This window comes from Sminthopsis crassicaudata, chromosome X (genome assembly GCF_048593235.1).
Source record: "Sminthopsis crassicaudata isolate SCR6 chromosome X, ASM4859323v1, whole genome shotgun sequence".
NCBI classification, from domain to species: domain Eukaryota; kingdom Metazoa; phylum Chordata; class Mammalia; order Dasyuromorphia; family Dasyuridae; genus Sminthopsis; species Sminthopsis crassicaudata.
In genome coordinates this window covers 89162899-89168898 of record NC_133623.1, presented here as the reverse complement: position 1 = coordinate 89168898, position 6000 = coordinate 89162899, and positions in this window count along the sequence as shown.

Here is a 6000-nt window from a genome sequence, read left to right as displayed (position 1 = left end):
AATAACATATATTATATGTAATACACACACACATACACACACACACACACACTTGTATATAATTGTAACTTCCTAATCCTGTGTTTGCATGGAAAATATCCATGTAACAAACTTTCACTTTCAATCCAGATATACTTTTTGATCTAGAGACTTCTTGAATTTGTTCCTGTCATCATATACTGAATTTGGGGTGGGAAACAATGACAGATCTTTCCTCCCAAGGAAAAATCTTTTTTTAACATCAAAAAATGTACCCACTTGATAAGTGTGACCTTTTGTGTTACTGATGATGGAAAGTTACTGAAAAATCTTAGCACTTTGTATGATTAATTTGTACTAATTGGACAAAGGTAATGGTAAATCGTTGTTTCTTTCATTAAGAACAGTAAATCTAGTTATATATGTAGAAGGAAAGAGACAACAACATCTATATTAATTTCAAAGAGAAGTATCTGTTGAGTTTTACTGTGATTGAGTTTTGAATTTTGGGATAATGGCCTGCCTCTGGAATGATTGGGCTTAAAATAGTTTTGATGCCTAGCACTAAATAAGTCTAGAAAATAGACAAATCTTGTATAATTTACTGTATTTTTAAAAAAGTCACAAGTGTATAAAAAATTAAATTGAATAAAGGTTGCTTTTTAAACTGACTTGATATCTTGCGATTTTATTTTGTTAACAACCTGTTTTACTTAGTTTCAGGTTTGTCACTGAAATATTTTTACCCAAAATGTAACAGCCCATTTGTTTGAAAATTATTAGAATTTTCTCCTTTACTTTCAAGTGATTCAAATGCTGTTTCTGAATGTTTTCCATTAAAATGTTTACATTCCCTCAAAATGATTCATTCTGTTGAGCACCCACCAATTCTTTCACTTTGCCTATGCTATATGCACCTACACCATAATGAAGCTTTTAAAATATTTTCTCTCATATTGGACATACCTTCAATTTCAGACTTGATCATCTGTCCAGAGGGGGTTCCATGGAGCCAATAGGATTTCTATCAAAGTCTTTTCCTTGCCCACCTCAGAGATCCATTCCTCTACTGACCACACTTAACACTGAAGACCCCATCACTTTTGTACTCATAAGTTTGCCTATGCATAAGTCTGATAGACAATAAATGCATGTTCTTCAAATTTTTCGCAATATTTCCCTTTATATCAAAATTAGGTATTCACTCAGACCTTGTCTTGGTAAATGGTTCAAAATATTTCTCTATGCCCAATTTTTAACTAGATGATTGCCAGATCTTCAAATAATTTTTCCAAATAATGTATCAACATTTAACTTGTACTACAAAGATTGTACATTATGACCAAGTAACATTAATACCAGGAATGAAGGGATGGTTAAACACAGAGAAATTTATTAACTATTGATTATATTATATTTAAAAAAACAAAATCAGTGATTATATTAACATATGCATGAAAATCTTTTGATAAAGGACAACATTCACTTCTATGAAAACACTTGAATGTATATGCACAAATGGATTTATCCTTAAATAAGTTGATCCTTAAATAAAAAAGCCCAAAGCCATCAGCAAGCATTATTCCTAATACGAATCAGCTTTGCCAATAAAATCAGGTATGAAACAGAGATGCCCATGATGACTAATATTATTCAATATTACAATAGAAATCTTAGCAATTAGCAATAAGAGAAGCAAAAGAAATAGAAAGAATCAGAATAAGAGATGAAGTAATAAAATTTCCTCCTTTTGCAAAATAAGGTGACATACCCATTCAATACTTAAAGATTCAGTTAATAAGTTAATTCAAACAATTGGTAATTTTTAGCAAAGTAGCCAGATATAATGTAAATCCACTTAATTCATCAGCATTCCTATATATCACAAATAAAGCCTTAAAAATATCTCTACACAGCTATAACATATCTGGGAGCACACTTGCCCCCCCAAAATCTGAGTAGCATCTGAACAAAATTGTTTTTTTTTTTAAAAATGCTTCTACAAATAAAATCAGATTTCATTAATTAGGTTGAGTAGGTGGGGCCAATACAATACATTGGAGACTTTGTTTAAACTATACATTCAATGTCATTCCAATTAAATCACCCAAAATGCTTTCAATGAGTTGGAATAAAATGATAAAATCACATAAAAGTAACAAAAGTTCAAGTATATCATAGTAACTACTGAAAAATAAAGATAAAGGATGGGGGTTAGTTAGTATCAGATCTAAAATTATGTTATAAAGAAGTAATTATAAAAAGTGTCTGGAACAGGTTAAGAAACAAAAGAGTAGATGAGCAAAACAGACTTGAATATAATTCGTAGGAGCAAATAGGTAGAGAAATCATGTGTTTCAAAAGCAAAAAGTTCTAAGTTTGGGGAATCTATACCTTACCGCCAAAACCCAGCAAGAAGAAACAATAAAATGAATTCCACTTAAAACAACTTCACTATTTGGGAGTTTACCTGCCAAGACAATCTCAAAGTATAGCATTTACAAAACCTCTTTCACAGAAAAACAGATTCATACAAATGGTGAAATGTTAATACTCATGGGCAGACTAAGCCAATATGCATAAAATGACAATTCTATCAAATGTATGTATTTAGGACGATATCTTTCAAACCACCAAAAATAATCTTATGGAACTAGAAAAATAATGAAGTTCATGTGCAAGAACAAATGGCAAGCATATCAAGGGAAGCAATGAAAGAAAAAGCCAAGCGGTTCCAGATTTCAAACTGTATGAAAAAGCGGCCATCATCATCCCAATTCGTCATTCTGGTTCAGCTACTTTCAGGCCTTTCTCATGTTTACTGGGGTTTTCCTGGCAGAGGTGCTACAAGGTTTTGCCATTTCCTTCTCTAGATTCGGTTACTGATGAGGAAACGGAGGCAAACAGGGTTTAGTGATGTGACTAGGAAGGAGCAAGTGATAAGCATCTAAGGTGAAGGTGAAGTCTTTCTGACTCCATGCCCAACACTCCATCCAAGGCACCACCTAGCTGCCCTAGGGCAGTCTATTACTGGCTAAGAAATAGAGTGGTCTGCTTGATCAGCAGGGGTAAATTAGGTACACGCTACACAGCAGTGACTGGCTGAATCGATCTAGTACGTGATAACCCAAAGATACAGGGTTTGGGGGGGGGGGGAAGCGACTCAGCTTTTGAAAGAAATTGCCAAGAAAACTGGAGAGTCTGTGGCAGAAATGAGGTATAAGCCAGCCTTCCATACCGTGTACCAAGGTGGATATCAACATGGACCAATGATTCAGACCAAAAAAGAGTGATATCATAAATAAGTTAGAGGAATGTGGGAAAATGTACCTACCCAATCTATGGGTAAGAAAACACCTTATGGGCAAACAAAATATAAGATTGCCCAAGAAAAATGGATTGAAGTTACATGAAACGGAAAGCTTTTGCAGAAACAAAATACAGCAAAAGCAAGAACCTGGGCACAGGTTTGGTAAGAAGTTTCTCTGATATAGTCCTCATTTCCACAGGATATAGGGAATTGAGCTAAATTTTAAACAGAAGAAGCCTTCTTGAGCTGATAAGCACTCAAAAGATGGCGATGGGGAGATTGAGCAAAGAAATCAAGAGGGACTTGAGAAAAATGGTGGAAGTGAGTAACCCCTAAAGGAATGCACATTGAAAAATTTCTGAGATACCACTGGACACCTAGGAGACTGACTCAAATGCCAGAAAAAGAAAAGGAGAAATGCTGGGATGGATGGGGAAAAGGCAGGACCCTAATGCATCATCCTCGGAGATTGAGCTAGTTCCGCCATCCCAAAGAATAATTTGAAAGTACGCCTCCCAAAGCATAAAAGTATGCACCACCTTTGACGTAGGAATACCCCTGCCAGGTCTGCATCCCAAAGAGATGAAAGAAAAGGGAAATGAGCTTGTTGATACACAAGCATTTATAGCGGCTGTTCTGGTGCTGGCAATGGTTCGGAAAGTGAGGGCCCGTCCATCAACGGGGAGAGAGCTCAACAAGTGGTGGTCTAAGATTGGGATGGAATACAAATGCGGCATAAGGAAGGAGGAGCAGGGTGATTTTGGTAATGCCTGTTGAGACTATCAGGACCTCAGGCAAAGTGAACTGGGCAGACCTAGAAGAATACACTGTACACGGTATCAGCATACTGTATGATGATCGCCTGGGAACGGCTCAGCCGTTCTCCAAAATTCTAGACGATCACAAAGGACCCACAAAGAACAATGCTGCTCCGGTTCATAGGCAGAAGGCATGAAGTCCAACAGTAGATTGGTGGCGGCTCCTTCTTTTCTTTACCTGTTTTAAGTTTGCTTCTGCAGCACGGCTAACGTGGAAATATTTTGCACGCCGTCAATCATCTCTGTCAAACTGCTTGTCTTCCCAAAGAGCGGGGAGGGGCTGAGGGAGGAAGAGATTTTGGAACGCAGCGTTTAAAAAGACTGTTTAAAAAGGTCTTACTTGTAACTGGGAATTTAGGGTTATTATTTTAAAGCTAATGGAAAAGGAAAGGAAAACAACTATAAATAAAAGGCAGTCAATACAAGCCGGAAGTGGGCAAATATGTACGGTGGTTAAATGGAGCCCTTGGGGAGAGCACCCAAGACAACACCTTTCCCCTCACCCCGCTGTCTGTCCCGCCCTTGCAGCATGCACATCTTCTCTTCCCTTCCCTTCCCTTCTCTTCTCTTCTCTTCTCTTCTCTTCTCTTCTCTTCTCTTCTCTTCTCTTCTCTTCTCTTCTCTTCTCTTCTCTTCTCTTCTCTTCTCTTCTCTTCTCTTCTCTTCTCTTCTCTTCTCTTCTCTTCTCTTCTCTTCTCTTCTCTTCTCTTCTCTTCTCTTCTCTTCTCTTCTCTTCTCTTCTCTTCTCTTCTCTTCTCTTCTCTTCTCTTCTCTTCTCTTCTCTTCTCTTCTCTGTTTCTCCAGTCTCTTTTTCTTGCCTCCTTGCACGACCTCCCTTCCCCCCTCTCCCTTGCCCCCTCTCCCTTCTTCACAAGCACCATCCCAAGCCTCCTCTGGCCACGCCCCCACGTTCCTGCCCTCTCCCCAGCCCTACAATATCCCTCCCCCTCCCCCCTGTCCCCGCCCACACAGTCCTTTCCCGCTCTTTTCTAGCCTCCTTTTGGTCTTGCTGCTGAGCTTGCACAAGGCCTGTGCCTTCTTATTTGTGGCCCTCCCTCTGGCGCGCCCCCACACTTCCGGGCGCATCCCTCCCTTCCATCCGAGGGAGCTCTTCTCCCAGATTACCGAGAGGCTCGGCAGGGGCTGGCAGGAGCTGCAGAGTTGAGCTCCCGGCTGGAGGCTGGAAAAGGGCAGAGGAGGCCCTTGGAGGTGAGGGAGGTGAATCACAAGGAAAAGCCCAAGAACTCTGGGGGGTGTCGGGAGGAGGGGGGAAGAGAGCTCGTGGCTGGAAGCCGCAGGCTGGCATTTTGAGCTGAGCGGGAGGGAAGGTCAGGCCGGGAAGGCGAGGCGCGGGGCTGAGGGTGGGAGGCCTGCGGCTCGTGGCACAGCCTGTCAGCCGGCATTTAGTCAGCGTGGGTTACAGGGCCAGCAAGTGAGGGGGCCTTGAGGGAAGTCCTGGGAGGTGGGCCTCCATAAGTGCCTGCGGGGTCCAGATCCAGGGACGCGCTGGCCTGGGCTAGGCTGCTGGGGTCCGCCTGCATTCGCGGTGGGGGTGGGGCAGAAGGCCCAACTTGGTGGAATGCAACGGGACCCCGCTTTGGTTAGTGCCAGGGCAACCCCAGCACGAGTTAACAAGGGGCCTAATGAAGGCCCGGGCGGGCTCCCGGTAGCGGAAGCTCGTGCGCGAGCACCTCAAACCCCATCCTGGCGACACCCAGCGAGCAGAAGGCAGCAGGCCATGTTTTGTTAGAGGGAGGCAATGAGCGAATCCTCAGCGGAAGCGGCGGGACCTTCGACACCATTGGGGGAACCCCGATTAGCGGAAGGCAGCAGGGCCCATCGTATTCCGGGGAGGCTATGGGGGAACCCGGATTAGCGGAAGGTGGTCAGAGA